Below are 16,148 nucleotides of genomic sequence, written 5' to 3'. Positions count from 1 at the left end.
AAGCTATAGTCTTAAATCATCTATCTAAACTAAAGTAAGGAAGCTTGCTGATTTTCAATGGCTATATGGAAATATATAATTTTGGGTATAACTTTTGAGAGCTTTAAACTGTATTAAAAAAAAGTGTATTAAGTAAAGTGCTGTGTACTAAAATTAAAATGTTCCTATTTTTGCCAAAGGATTTTTCCCTATGAAAGAGAAGGATTAAGATCTTGATCTAATAGAAGAACCCATTACAGGTTAGTGGTTATACATGTTTAGCTAAGTATAAATAGAATTTCGTTGACCAGATTTGTACTTAAGGTACTTATCTGAATTTAAATTTGCGACCATTTACATAGATCATACTACGAGTATAAGGATACTTTAGTTCAATATAGATTGTAGTTGTTTGATCTGGCAGATAATTCGTTTACTAAGTAGTACCACTGTAACAAATAGTACAAAATCGATGCATAAAAATTGTATGTGTTCTTTGAGGCATGGTAGAAAGACCATAAAGACTAGTACCAAAACTGGAGACACCAGGTTACACATTTACCAATATTTATAGAGTATCAAACTCCTTGCTGTCAGTAATAATAGAATTATTATACCTGGAATGATCAATCATCGTAGGGACAACAGCTATTATATACAAAATCTATACATAATATAATAAAATGGTAGGAAAGTCAAAACTGTACATGGAATATTTTTTTAAAAGAATACTTGAGGTTTGATCTACAATCGATACCGAAGGCAAAAATATAGTTTTTAGAATTTTTGTCTCTTTGTTTGTATGTATGTCCGGGATAAACTCAAAATGTACTGCATGGATTTACTTCAAATTTGGCACGAATATTATTAAGAAGTCGGGTCAACATATAGGCTACATACGAGTATTATCACGCTATCTCCTACGGGGAACGAGCAGTGAACCTTTATTTCTTCAACGCATTCTGTAACAACGTGTAATCTCACGACGCATATTTGAATGTTGTTGTTATGTTAATAACCATGCTATAAGATAGCTTCACACTATAAATAAAGACATTCTGTAGTATATTTAGTATCAGCATTGCACCCGTGCGAAGCCGGGGCGGGTCGATAGTAAAACAAATATAACAAAAAAAAATACGGCTATTAAATGCAAAACAACATTTTTCTAATTTTTCTCAGTTGAAAAATTATACACTTATAGCGTTCGCGCTGGACAACCTTTTCAAACGGGTGACGTCTAGCGAAATGAAACGCAACTACAGCTGACGTTCATATAAAAGAACCAAAAGGGTGATGCCGGTACACTTTTATTATTGCTTTTGTTAGTAAATCGCCTTTTGATTTCTCTTTTAAATATGTTTTGTTTTATATTATCAATGGTTTAAAGCCTTATTATATATAACACAGCAGCTGAATATATTGCAATTTATAAAAATATTTATTATATAAAATATTTATTATATTAATTATAAAAATATTTGCAATTTTCTATTACTACATAAAGAAGTTTTTTTTTGAGTATTTAATGGAAAGTATTCCTGTAAATATGTTGTATAACTGATCAAATAAGAATAAATCTATTATCTTATTAAGAAATTTATCTCATACAACAGAAAGATAAATCTACTATGCTGTTCCATTGTAAATTGATGGATATAAATATATGTGTCAGAAGTTCTCCCAAAATGTGCACATTTAATTAAGGTATTGCTGCATCGTCACAACGAACTGCGCGTATTCTTAAAATAATTCTACATTTTAATTTTCAACTAAGCTATTTATTTAATCAAATTGGCGACCTGTTGATTAATATCCAAGTGTTCTTTCCGCTTGACCACATCATATGTTTTACAATCGTAAAAAAGTAAAGCAAAATTTTTAAAAAAATAAATAACATCAATAACCATAACACATTGATTAACATAAAGCTTCAAAAACTCACAATAAAATAATCTATACTTGTTATTTTAATCATAATATGGACAAAAATTACAACACGTAACGCATTAAAATTATTATACTATCACAGTTTTGTCTATTTCAAACGTGCTATACATAAAAGAGGTTTTACATTTAAGCTTTGAATATCAACTATTCCCGGGACATCAGTAATGTGTCGACGTGACCTGGCCAGGGAGAGGAGGATTTGGAAGCACATTTGAAGTCCATTTAAACCTGCTGCTGCTGCGGACATGTATCTTTTATTTAAATAAATCTTACTGCTCTTATTAGAACGTAATCTCCCAATGGATAATGGTTTTATTAGTATTGCAGTGTATATTGTACTGGTTGAAACTAATAGCAATTCAATAACATGCTAAATACGTACGTATTACTAGTAGTAGTAGTAGTACATAGTAATGTGGCAAAAAAACAAACAGCCATGTATTTTTACATATTTATTACATATTTAATATCGTTATAACAAAAAAAAGCTGTCAGTATCGGACGATTCTAGCAATTCTAGACGGTTTTAGAACTGCTAGTCTGAAATTAAACTATTGTAAAAAAATGCACATCATATAGTAACAAATATACTAAAAATGGCATGGGCAACTAATAGCCCGTGAATGTCGGTAATATGATAAAAATAAAAAAAACTTTACTCGCTTTTAACCGAAAAAAAAGTACTTTTAAAGTATGGCACGCTCACATAGAAATTTTACGAAATACCTACACTTTAAAACATCACGGGTCTATTTGACCCTACTCAGCGCACGCGGGGTTGGATAATGAAATCTTATAATAATTTTTATTTACATCGCTTCTATTTACAATTAGTGGTGTGTGTTTCATTGAAAAAAAAGGCCGTGATTAGGCCGCTTACCATTTATATACACAAAAATGGCGATGGAGTAGGCAACTAGAGCTGGTAAAGAGATGGCCGTGGTGTCAATATAGCGTATTCTCACGCAAATGTGTAAAAAAATCAATGTTATATGTGCGTCTTTATACATTGTTAAAAGAAGTATGGAATATTATGGATGAGTAGATGTGTTATGTTTATTTCCGGCTCTTTCATTCGTCGTACAAAATGCAGTTACAAAGATTAAAGCATTACTAACAGTAACATTCGCGTATCTACGCCGACTTAGTGTATCTAAGCCGAGTAAACTATTTCTATCTAGCAAAAACACGTCTAAACTATTTCTTTACTACATACATATATCTGCTAATCAGCTCTGCAGTAGAATAATGTATTCGCTTATCGTATCGATTAATGCTTTATTAATTTTAAATAAAACAATAAATTTACTCTAAGTTATGTATTCAACATATTTTAATCAGAAATTTTAATCAGGTCTGATTAAAACAACCCTCTTAATCAAACTTTAAATAATGTCAAACTAAAAATTTGCTGTTAGACTGAGTAAACAATAGATTTACCCCGTATTTTTTGTCAACAGAACTTTAATTCAAGCACTATTTCCCGTGGGACATTGTATCATGACGAGGTCAATCACCCGAACACATTTGCCTCATTGGAGCTCACAAATTGGCGAACCCGACCCTTTACACAAACATATCGTTGACGCGAGTTTGTATTTCTTTATTCAACATTCATTTGCTGTTTACATTTACAAATATTTTTTAACGTTTGCATAACACGCAATGAAATTAAAGAAATAGTGTATTATATTAATAGTGTATTATAAGGTTTGTAGCTGTACCTAAAAATCTGATTTTCATAGGTTTTATCAACCCTTATAATAAGCAAAATGTGGTAACGATTTTGTGAACTACAAAAGAAGTACGTTTCACAACACTCATAGGATATAAAAGATAAAAATATTTTTGCCCAAAGATATTATCTTTAAAGACATTTTATTTATTAAATGATTTGCACTGTGAGCTATTTGGTATACGGTTTTTGGTATAAAAGAATTCGTATGTGCGCTTACACTATCAAATGTAGCGGTATGTATGCAAGAGTGCATCTGACAAATATTGAATTATGCATAGAACACCGTTCGCAGGCGCGAAGCAAACTCGTCCACGAATGTAGACAAACATTCATGTTTTATTTTGCTTCACCATTTATTTAAATTAAAACTTTTCTTTCTAATTAATATTTTGAATTAAATAAAATTTTATTTACATAAATTACCCTAGCAATTATTAACTTATTAAAATAAAAATTTACTGTATTCAATAGTATACATATTAGAAAAGCCTTAAAAAGAATATTATTCCCGTGTCAGAGGTCCAGAAACACACACAACGTAGGTACATGCACAAACTCCCAGATCACGACAGACATCTGCATAGTATATACAAATATACAGTTTTACATTATACAGTTTTCATGTGTAGGGTTAAAACCAACGACTGATGGTGCATGAGTCAGTTGCTGGACCACAGCAACAATACGACAACAAAAAAAAGTAAAAGTTTTTGAGTAATAAAAACTTATATTTTTATATTCAACATTGAAAACAAAATGAAATTCGTTTTAAAATTACTAATCTGAAATTTTTATTGCAATAGATTATCGTAATAAACATATAGATGTTAGTATGTTGCTAATATTATATACACAAACTAGCTATACCCTGCGCGCGTTACTACGCTTTTTTTAATTTTTTTCTTTGGTCTTACCAACTCAGAAACCTTTGTTGGCTCATACAACTTGCTGAAGATCATGACATGATCAAATGCATAGTTTACGATTCTATAAAGGACATACAGACAAACAATCATTTATAACGTAAAATAGTGTAGATAGTAATATATCGAAATATGAGAGAGCAACGAAAACACACCGAAATGGAACCGGGTTAATGAAACGTCTGTCATAGGAACTCAGGGCAAATTTTAATTGAAAACTGCTTTTTGAACATTCACACCTCCCGCGAAAGTTTGACGTTTAGTTCGAAATGTTAGGAAATGAACCATCTATTAGCTCAAATGTTTAAACAGGAATTTTGCGAGCTCGAATATAACGATGAAAGGATATGATTTTAAATTTAATACTCCAGACACACATACGTCCGACATGTAAGTACGCTGTAACGTTCGTTAAAGAAACGGCAGTTTAAGAAAATGTAAGAGTTTGGTCGATAACAAATAATTATTTAATTTAATGTCTTTAATTTTTAAATCAATAACAAAAAAAAATATATTTAATTTAACTGAAAAATTATTGTATTTTTTTTACAACAACAATTATTCCTTGTGATTTATTTATTATTTTTAAAAAATAAACGAGGTTTTATTAATATAGCGTTTACATAAGTTATATACTCCTATATTTATAGTATTTAGTCAAAAATCAAATGATATAAAAAATGTTATTTATCTGTATTGTTTGCCAATGTTTTAAAGTTAACAAAAGCAACTAAACCTGTAACGTTAATTATAATAATAAACGTAAATTACTGCAAATAAAAGCCTTGATAAATCAAAATTACGTGACCTGATAATATAAAGCGGTCTAAATCTTATCTATAAATATGCCATTTAAAATACAAGCCGCTAACAACCTTACAATTTTCATTAAAACAAATTGCGTTCATTAGTTATCTCGAATTCATTAGGGATCGCAGGAAAACGATTGTACTAAGAAAATTATAAGGTGAAAAAAAATCACGATTGGAACGGGAAAAAAGAAAACAAAAACTCAAAAGAATTGAACACTTCGTGCCAATGGAGAAAGTTTAGTGTGGAAAATTTTCGAGAAAAACCACGAATTACTTTCGCTAATGAAGTTATCTTCAAGACCCAGACAAAATTAAGAAAGTAGAAATAAAGCTGTAAGTAAATAGGAGCCTTACGGCTTTATAATTACTTAAAACGCTTCACCTGTTTTTTGGGTCGTTTATTAACTTAATACATTTCCTCGCCTTTTACGTAGTCATAAATGGTACCTATAACTAATATTCTCACAAACATTAAAGTACACACTTTTCGAAATGTTCATGTTATTACGTATTATTCTCTCTGGGATATTCCAACTCAATTTCGTGGCAAATACGGGGTTACGAATAGTCGACTTTACGTTTTGAGAATGTTACTCGAAGAAAATTACTTTAACATTATTCCATATAATATATAATCCTAGGTATGTAATATTCAATCAGTGTACAGTAGGTACATAATTAAAGTTTATTTTAAAACAAAAGGTTCATTTAGCATTCCATTGTTACTAGCAGTAGCATTCGCCATACAGTTGCAGGGTAGCATTCATTTTAAGTTTATATAGACTTGTAATATCATCATTTATTATACAGTAGTTTCTCGTATGAGTTTTTTTTATAATTACACAGTAAACATTTCATTGTTCTATCCTTGGCCCACATTATGTGTGCTTGTTATAATATATTATTTTATTCTATCTTCATATCCAACAATATATTACAACATCTTAACAGTTAACCCATTTTTACTAAGAACATTTATCACCTAATTCGTCTTTTTTCGTGTTGCCTCTCTGACATTCTTTATTCCTCTTACTATTCCCATATTATCACAACTCACTGCTCTTTAACTTCGTCCTTTTCAAAATTGCTAGTTCCTATTGTATTTACCTGTTTTAATATTCATTTCAATATAAAGTTTACGCATACACCTAAAAGTGATAAGATATAGATACATTTTTTTCTTATAAATAGAAATTGTTTCAAGTGACTTTAAACATAGGCAGAAAACTATTTAGGTCGACGCGTACATACCGATAGAAATAACAAAACAAACATACTTTACAATACGTACTATATTTTTTCTCCAATGTACGTGCTATGAAATATTTATATAAATTTGTTTACTTGGAAATTTATACTAATTACGGTGTTATTTGAAAGTATTGTATGTTGTAGGCTTTGTTTATCTCGCTTAAGGTGCCTATCTTAGACGTAATAAATCGGATTTAAATAATTGTTTTTGCGTTACATAACCTTCTTTCGGAGTAATTTATTTAAAATGATAGATCGTAGTGTTATATGTTGTAGTGTAATAACATTATATGTTACTGTATTATCAAAACATTGATTATTGTTTTCGACATCAAACTATTTTTATTTTATTACAAACTGTCATTGTCTTTGCTCGCAAACGAAAAAAAAACCGACTTCAATTACATCGACAAGTAACACAACGTAGATAGACGAAAAAATAGTCAAGTAAAACGCATTATTAGATATATATAACTCGAAAAGTATTTGTTAGATGTCAAACAAATTTAAATGGGACAAATGACACGCACTACCTTTCGATAAAAATTTTTTTTATCGAAATTGGTCCACCCAGTCAAAAGTTCTGAAGTAACATACATTAAAAAAAATACAATCGAATTGAGAACCTCCTCCTTTTTTGGAAATCGGTTAAAAATATAAAGAAGAAGAGACAAAACACGATCGCAGAGAGATCTTCTATAAATGCAAATTGAACTTAGACTTTGAACCTTTAACATTTCTGATACCGATTACATTCGTAGATAATTATTAAATATGATTCTAAGTTTTATATTAAAAAAATATACGAGATAAGAGAAGCTACAATCACAAATTAATAGCTTTTCTTAAACTAATGAACGATAAAAAATGCATTCTTTTCGGTGACCGCTAACGGCACGGTTTTGCAGAATTGAGTTCTCTGCACGGCGTTGATGATCTCTCTGCAGTGGTCTCTAATTACAGCCCTTCGTGTTGCACGCAGTCTGCAATGACTTACTGATGAAAGAAAACCAAAGTTGGTTTTTCGTTCAAACAGAGTTAAACGTATAGATATTACATAGATGATCCGAAATTAAGGGACTGCTTACAACAAAAATGATTCAAGTAAAAACCGTCAAGAAAAACCTACTTAATTTGTGTAGGATGAAAACATAGATTTAAAGAGCGCAGCGAAAAATTTAAGCAGTTTCACGGTTGATAGGGGTCCAGCAAATTTTATTTATATTAGTGAAATCAGTGTAGTGAGTATTTGAGTTTCTGAATAAGTAATTTGGATGTGACAAATAAATTTTATTACTTATTAAATATTTAAATTGTGATTGAAATTAAATGATGATTTACAATTTTAAATAAATATTGTAATATAATGAACAGCACCTACTCATCCGATTTCGTAATGAATAAAGATGAACACGAGTGTTTATCTTGATTTAAGATATAAAATTAAATTATATTATAACTTCCGCCATTAAGGGTGGTCACAAAACTGAACAATACGATAAAAACATCTAATGATTAATAGACAGTGTGAGAATATAAAATATAACGCAATTCATCGCTCAAATACGTGTTGCCGCATGATATGCTTATTTAGATAGGATTTTATGTGTAAAATGATTGATACCATTTATTTACAAAACCGCGTCCCATCTGATGCGAGCATTCATCACCGCTGTCACCAACGATCACTCTTATTAGAAACGCTCTTAAAAATATTATTTCAAGTTTTCTCGCATGTTGCGTAATTAGATTAATGGCTGATTTTATTATTCACGAGCTGTCTCTTACAGTTACTTCCTGTGTTGTGTGTTGATATTTAGACATGGCTAATGACTTGCTACTATAAGAAACAGGGTAAAGTATTAACTTTAAAGACATTTTTTTTGTATGTATGTAAATATATATGTATACTAGCTGTGCCCGCGACTTCGTCCGCGTGGAAATTAAAAAAAAGTTATTGTTCAGTTCCCAGTGTTATAAAATGAATAAATTTCCAAAATAAAAGTAGCCCAAGTTACTCCTTACTACATCAGCTATCTGCCAGTAAAAGTCCCGTAAAAATAGGTCCAGCCGTTTCAGAGATTACCGATTAGCCAGAACAAATAGACAGACCGACAGACAGACAGACAAAAACTGTAAACAATGTTATTTTGGTATATATACCGTGTACAGACACTCTTATTTTATTAATTTCACTCACTTCGCTCACTTCAGCCTATTGCAGTCCACTGCTGGACATAGGCCTCCCCAAGTTCGCGCCAGACATCCCAGTTTTCCGCAATCCTCATCCAGCCTACACTGGCATTTTTACGTAGATCGTTGGTCCAACGGGCCGGAGTACGTCCCACACTGCGTTTGCCAAGACGCGGTCTCCACTCCAGGACCCGTCCACTCCAACGGCCATCCGGTCCTGCGACACAGATGATCAGCCCACTGCCACTTCAACTTGCTAATTCTGTGGGCTATGTCGGTTACTTTCGTGCTTTCGCGGATAGTCTCATTTCTAATCCTATCTTTGAGAGAAACCCCAAGCATAGCCCGTTCCATTGCACGTTGACCGACTTTAAATTTGTGGACCAGTCCCTTCGTCAGTGTCCACGTCTCGGCTCCGTATGTAAACACAGGCAAGACACATTGCTCGAAGACTTTTGTCTTCAAGCATTGCATATTTTATTTATTTATATAGATATAATGTATATAATGTATTTATAGTTATTACAGAAGATTCAGAAGTTATTTTGGACTATAATAATATAGAACCTTTTTATGTTTTTCTTAATCGAAAATAGAACAAAGTGTAACTGATTAAACATAATTTTTTTTAAAGTTATAAATTCTATTCAATAACAGAGAATGCAAATTATAACAAACTGTTAAAACAATTGAAAGTTGAAAATGTTTATATATTCAGTTAGTAGGAGATCTGAACTAGAGACGAACTTCATCCATCTGCTTCATGGATAAAAATATTTTAATGTTTATTTTTGTGTATTAGAAAAATAATCGCAAGTGGGTTGACATAATTCCTGGCCAGGCTATATTATAATATATTATAATATATCAACAACCCTCATTCAAACCAGACTTTTAGCAAGCAATTAGCCAACCTTTTCGCGATTTATCGTCAACATACTAAAAAAGATCACTTCATCATCATTACTTTAGCGTATCGTAGTCGTAGCGTACTGAAATTATTTATTCATTAAGCAGATTGATAAGTATAACGTCTAGTTTGGATCTTAGACTAGTATATGATATATCATATTGTTACATTTTTAACTTGGTAAGTGTGTTGTTTGAAAATAAAAATAATTGTATTTGCTCGCAAACGAAAAGAACCGACTTCAATTTCATCGACAAGTAATACAACGTAGGGAGACGAAAATATAGTGAAGTAAATACGCGTTATCAAAGATTACTTAAAAAAGTTGTTGTCAGATCTCGATGAAATTTAAATATGACCACACAATAAACATCAGCTTTCGATTAAATTAAAAATCATCAGAATCGGTAACCCAGTAAAAAGCTATACGGTATAAATACAATGTAGGTCGACAAAAAAATAGTCAAGTAAAAACGCATTATTAGATATTATAACTCGAAATGTTGTTGTTAGATCTCAAATAAATTTAAGTGGAACCAAATGATACACACCACCTTTCGATCAAAAAAAAAAAATTGTCGAAATCTGTCCACCCAGTCAAAAGTTCTGAAGTAACATACATTAAAAAAATACAGTCGAATTGAGAACCTCCTCCTTTTTTGGAAGTGGTCAAAAACATCTTGAAACTCGATTTTCAACAACATCGAGTCAAATTTTGAAATCGAAACTAAAATATTCTTGTATAGCAAGAAAATTTTAATATAATAAATCTTAATAAATTTTAAAAACATATAAACTTTTAAAGAACAATAGAAAAGAAAATAAATATCGATTTAAATTAAGTTGTTTTGAAGTTACAGTTAGAAAATTATTCTTTAACTGAAAAGGTTTTTTTTTACATTAATCCTTTTTTTAGTCATTTGCATTTACTATTTATATGTTTACTTATATTTTCGTTTATTATGATATTTTAAAGTCTTACGACTTTAATAAACTTATAATAAATGATTGATATAAATGTGTAAGCTGGTAAACGAAAAAAAAACCGACATCAATTACATCGAAAAGTAATACAACGTAGGTAGACGAAAAAATATTCAAGTAAATACGCATTATCAAAGATTACTCCAAAATTTGAAATTTAAATGTAACCACATGATAAACATCGGCTTTCGATTAAATTAAAAATCATCAAAATTAGTACACCCAGCAAAAAGCTACGCGGATTTTCGAGAGTTTCCCTCGATTTCTCTGAGGTCCCATCATCAGATCCTGGTTTCCTTCCATGGTACCACACGTAGGATATCTCATTTCCAACAATAAAAGAAAAAGTAATAATTTTCATCAATGTATCTTTAAAATCACTTACTACTGTCGTACACAATAAAACGAACTTATTGATTTTATATCCTCTTAATTATCATAAATTTAAAAAGAGTAGAACGATAGTTATATAATATATCCCAGTCTTGATGAAAGTAGTGGTTCGGAGAGTGTATGTAATATCTTCGGAGCTATTTTTCAGCGGTTGTGCACGTGTTCCACTGCCAAATTACCCGTCAAAATGTTAAATGTGAGGCCGTGTTATTTAGAGGGCGAGCACGTGAACGAAATATGAAAAAATGTGTGAAACTTAACAAATTAACACACGTTTCAGTGTTTGTTAATATTATGTGACTTTTATAAGTTTTTATTCATCCTTCGAAAATCTTGTATTTTATTAATCGATAGGCTGAGTCTGTGACATCCCACTGCTATATTCCCCATATAGGAAAAGAGTTGAAGCTTAATCCACTACGCTACTGTAACGGTGGTTTGGTGGATATATTACCCATTATGAGCAACGATCTCTGTCAGATTTTTATAATAACAACTGGGACCAACAGCTTTACGTGTTATCCGAGATACGGTGGGAAAACGCACAAGGACAGAAAACCAGATCGGAAATAGATATTTATACAAAAAAAGATCCACCCGATCTTCTATTTATTACAGATTAATATTTTTTTTTCATTACTAGTTCAGATGACAGTTACGCCTTAATCTGAAATACATTTCTTTTGCATACATAAATACACTACTTGTAAAAGTATGTAGGTTTGTATTCTACCTATTTATTTATGAACAATAAAATAATTTTTTATATCGCCTCGTTATCACGCAAACTGTAATAAAAATTTATTTTAATTTAATATTTAAGAAAATATGAAATGAGTAGAAGAAAATGAAGACTGTTATACTTTGTTAAATATTAAAATATCCATCTGTAGGTAGTGAGTATATTAATTAGTTTACATAAACAGTATTTATTTACATTTAATAAGAAATATAAATAATAGTTCTTATTGAATGTAGATAGCGAACTACCTTATGCTAATATAAAACTCAAGCGTACGAAACTATTCATAAAAAAAAAAGATTTATAAATATCAATTTTTTTTATGAAGACTATATAAACGGAATTTATTTGTTCGGTTACTTTTTATCTGTTTATTTATTTAAATTTTATTAAACATCTATAGATATAAAATATGTTTATCAATATTCAGAGTTAAGATAAATTTTATTTTAAATGCACTAAAAATAGTAAAATAAACTTTTCCTTAAGAATTTATATTGATTTAAATTTTTAAAAATTCGATTCTTAAATCTAGCGATAATTTTTTATGGCATAACCATATGTACATGCAGCCTTTTCTGCCAGACAACCCTAAGACTTGCTGGAAAGAATGTCATTTTAAATGATTTTTAGACATAAACTATAACAATATGATTACTAGAAGTTCATACAAAAAAACGGAATTCAGAAAAATACATTTTTAGAGATTTACATAAATAAAACACAACAATCTAAATATTACAACAATATTAAAACAATATCTCTATTGTACCCATATGAATTTAATATGATAAGTATGTACACAAAACTGTTCTTAACAAACAATTTATGTACCACATCGCAATATTAAGTTACGTGTCCCTAAGTTTTCTGGTCACGTAATGTTTGTGTCTGGATATAACCCTTAACTGATTATTTTGTACATTGTCCCGTTGGCACGTTTTATTATGATGGCTACGTGTATAGTCTTATTCACTAATCATATATGTTCTTTATTGTGGTATGAGATTTCATATATCTTTTATTAAGTTAATATTTGTGGTTTTAAGTGAAATGGAAAACAGTGAAAATTACAACTACAAATACGATATAACAATATATTGATTACTAAATTCGTTTATTTTTTGGTGTCTGTTTCAAATATTTATAGTGCATATCGGTTATGGTTTTGTAAATGGTAATAACGAGAGATTCGCAAAGGGGCCCGAGTAACTAGCTGTTGCGTTAGCGGTTGCGTGTTTGATAATTCTAATAACGTTTTGCGTGCATAGAAATTGATAATTTTTACGTAGAGGTGTTAAAGTATTGTATACAACAACATTTATTTTTAACCGATATCTAGCCTAAGTACTGTGTGGCTACGGTACTAAAGAATATAGCCACCCCCTCTCTTCCCGTGGGTGTCGTAAGAGGCGACTAAGGGATAACATAGTTCCGCTACCACCTTGGAACTTGAAAAGCCGATCGATGGCGGGATAACCATCCAACTGCTGGCTTTGAAATACACAGGCCGAAGACGGGCAGCAGCGTCTTCGGTGCGACAAAGCCAGCCCTGCGGTCACCAACCCGCCTGCCCAGCGTGGTGACTATGGGCAAAACACATGAGTTCACGCTATTTTTGGCGTAAACTTGTGGAGTCTTATGTCCAGTAGTGGACTGTAAAGGCTGTAATGATGATCTAGCCTAAAGAAAGGGTCTAAAGAAAGAGTAAAATAATATTTATGTATAAATAATAGGCACTTTTATGAGAAACATCAATGATTGTGATGTGAGTGATTTTCAGATTTCCATACAAATTTCATGCCCTATTTCACCCATTTAAGGCTAGATTTATTACAAAAAATTAAACATGTCCACTCATTTTTAATTAATAGTCCCGAAATAATATTTGATGTTTTCAGCTTCAAAAATAACGAATTATTATTTAAACTTTTAATCTAGGGATTAGAAATTAGTGTTTAGTAGACATTTATTAACTACTTACTATATTCCTGCAAATTTCAAGCAAGTTGTAAGAGCCCTTAGATCCCTTCAATCTGACTCTATTGAAAAGTCCGTTCTTAGCAGACGTCTACTAAGTATAAATTACCTCTCCTACCTTTATGGGTCCAGCGGTTTTTGATATTTCGTAATGCCAATGGCCTAACATTTTTTTATAAGTAGATGGTATGAAAAGCAAACACATGCTTACAATTGTGTTTTTGTTCTGTCTGTTTGGTGTTTCTAGATACTCAACACAGGATAACATATTTTATTATATTATACATGTATGCTGCTAAGTGCAAAACTCGATGATAGCTGGACTCCTTCGGATTTTTCATAATTTTTTCTTATGCGTTGTAAAGGTTCTTACTTAATGAAAAATTGAATCGCGCCAAAATTAGAAAAATGTTGAAAACATAAAGACCATTTAACTGCACGTATTCGACAGTTCACAGGACAGCATAGCGTCTGTCAAGTCAGATAATTATTAAATAAAACAATTTGAATGAAATAAATCTAATCTAAAACTAAAAATGCAATTTTATTTCATAGAATAATATTTTCTCATCACTTTATGTTTAACCTATTTTAAAACACAGTTACCTGTATTTGAAAACCTTATAGTGTCTGATGTCTAATAGGTTTTAAAACTTGTGAACAAGTTGGCGCTAACAACAAAATTGAGTTAGCGCCCGCTGCGCTACAACTAAGTAACTCCTAGTTACAGGTAATGAAAAGACAATACCTAAATTCCACTATACATTCTAACTTTAAGTTAATAGAGTGAAATATAAGCGATATTAAGTGTGATTAGTTATCAAAAAAACTCTTCCCATTTTTCGGTTCCTAGTAGAATGAACCAAGCACAAAAAACACATACGTTATTGCGTTTATTCATCGCATGTTGTAATGATCTTAAATAAAAATTATTAAAAAAATAATTAAACGTATGATTTGTTAATTTTCAAATAATCTCTTCACATTTATCGGCTCCTAATAGAATGAAAATCCTGTATCAATGACCAAGTCTATACAACACAACTAACTATAAATACGTGTTTTGTTGAGATTGAAAAAAAATATAATTATAAAAAATAAGTATTAAAAAATTATTAATTTTTATGAATAACTTTGGTGTAAAACAATATATACACACATATATAACATAATGACATATTTTTATCGTAATGACATCCATCAGCAATCTCGTATCACTTTTGGCTAACTAATAACTGATGAAGCGCTCTCTCAAATATGTATAAATAAATAATTCATCATCAGGTCCTTTATCAATTCGTCATATTTCTATACAACTATTTTGCTAGTATAAACTTTGAAAAAAATAGGAACCTTGATGATATCGATGTAAATATGTAAAAAATGTAACAAGTTTTATTTTTTCGATTTATTTGAGACTCTCTCATCATATGTAATTTAGAGAATATGGTAACAGTTATAGTGTAATCCTATTCAAACAGACAAGATAATTTATGATCCATTCATAGATATCAGTAGAAAAAGAGTCTCAGTAGAAAAATACATCGGTAAAAAGATAAATTTCTTCAAAATTAGGTTGTTTGAACAAGTAAAATAAAAAATGTAAAGATACAATTGTACACACTATCAATCTAAGTTATTATAAATTATACTAACACAAAATGACGACAACAAATAAAAAATCCATAATAACATTATTTATTGCATTAGTTCGTACATAATAAGTGTTATTTCCGTATTATTTTCAAAGTCTATAAACATGGATAGAAAAACAAGTTAATAAAAAAGCCTAAAAAGTTTACGTAATATTCTGAAACAAAGGATTTTGCTTTCAAGAAAGAGAAATAAACAATACAAAAATCAGACACAATGTCGCTTTTTCTTATTAATGATAAACCGATAATAAGAGGGTCATCGGCGCCACTACAAATTGACTGTCGGTTCCTATTTGCTCTTTCTTTTTAAATTATATAATTTTTAGATGCCGTTTAATACTTTTTTATTACACAGAAAATATTTATTTATTAATACTTTATTGCACAATACATTAAAGAATTGTACAAAAGGCGGGCTTAATTTGCTGCAAAGCATCTTAAGAATATTAGTTCATTTATACTAATGCGATAATAAAAAACACAAAAATATTTTAACACACAAAAGAAAGACACGCTCTAAATCTTGTTAAAATTACTAGATGAAAGCTTAGCATATATGTACGTATGTGTATCTGAATATACAAAATAGGGATTCACTGCTTTTCGTCTGGTAATACATACGCCATATTATGGGATAA

The sequence above is a fragment of the Melitaea cinxia genome, chromosome 17 (genome assembly GCF_905220565.1).
Source record: "Melitaea cinxia chromosome 17, ilMelCinx1.1, whole genome shotgun sequence".
Lineage (NCBI taxonomy): Eukaryota > Metazoa > Arthropoda > Insecta > Lepidoptera > Nymphalidae > Melitaea > Melitaea cinxia.
Note: the sequence above shows the minus strand (reverse complement) of the source record.